This window comes from Suncus etruscus, chromosome 11 (genome assembly GCF_024139225.1).
Source record: "Suncus etruscus isolate mSunEtr1 chromosome 11, mSunEtr1.pri.cur, whole genome shotgun sequence".
Taxonomy (NCBI): Eukaryota; Metazoa; Chordata; class Mammalia; order Eulipotyphla; family Soricidae; genus Suncus; species Suncus etruscus.
Genome location: NC_064858.1, coordinates 544,089 through 545,028, shown reverse-complemented (window position 1 = coordinate 545,028; position 940 = coordinate 544,089). Strand labels below are relative to the sequence as shown.

General features: G+C 40.0%; 1 non-coding gene across 1 annotated transcript; it reads left to right on the top strand.

The window, feature by feature from the left end:
• The first annotated feature begins 250 nt into the window (after positions 1-250).
• Positions 251-349, top strand: LOC126023788 (small nucleolar RNA SNORD116). Its single transcript, XR_007500850.1, has one exon. It is a non-coding gene; the product is annotated as a small nucleolar RNA SNORD116 (small nucleolar RNA).
• Positions 350-940: the final 591 nt, after the last annotated feature.

Sequence of the window (940 nt, the reverse complement as noted above, 5' to 3'; positions counted from 1 at the left end):
ACTCAGGTGGATTTTCCTGACAGGTCTACTGTGCATCAAGATTCCCTAGTGTTGAATCTAAACCCATGGAAGTTCCTGGTTGGTTGGGCTTAAGTGCTATAATACTGTTGTTTCGTATAGTTAAGATATGCATTGTATCAAAGATGGTATCTGCTTTTCTGTTTTTAAAATTATATGAGGATTCCTCACTCCATGAACCACTGTCCTAGACCAGCTGCTTCTATCCGGCATCCTCCCTACTATGTTCATCATATCAATGATGAGTACCTCTAACTTTGCATTTCTTGCAAAACCTGAACAAAATTAGTGAGAACTCCTACTGCCACTGTTCTCATTGTATCTGAGGTCCAGCATTTGGTATGCCATGGGAATGGTATATGTGAAGAACAACCCTACATTGAAGGTTTTGCCTTATAATACCTCCTCTGTCTTTGATTTCAGATGGTATATTCGATACCATCTAGGGTCTACTTGAATATTGACATGCTTCTTTGTGATGTGGAATCCTTATTCTATGTTCTACAACAACTGTATTATCGGGTTGTTTGATTATTGTTTTATAATATTGTATTGTCCAAGCAGTCTCCCCATTTTCATTGGTGGAGTTTTGAGCACAATAAGCTCAAATTCATGGCCAAGTTTTTCATTCTTTGGTGAAGGTGCTAAGACCCATCTTCATGTGGCCTAAGGTCAGTAACCGTTTATTCTAGACCATTTAGGTGTTGGGACTTGGATAGTCAGTGGGATGCTGAGGTGCATATAACAGTTGAGTTTCTGAATTGGGATATTGCAGATTAATGGATCCAGTATGTGCCGTGGGAGGTGCTACGAGTGAGAACTCCCACTGTCACCATTCTCTTATCTGAGGTCTAGCATGTGGTTTGACCCATGGACTTAGGTATGAGTGACAGTATTCCTTTGTTAACACATTTCACCATTA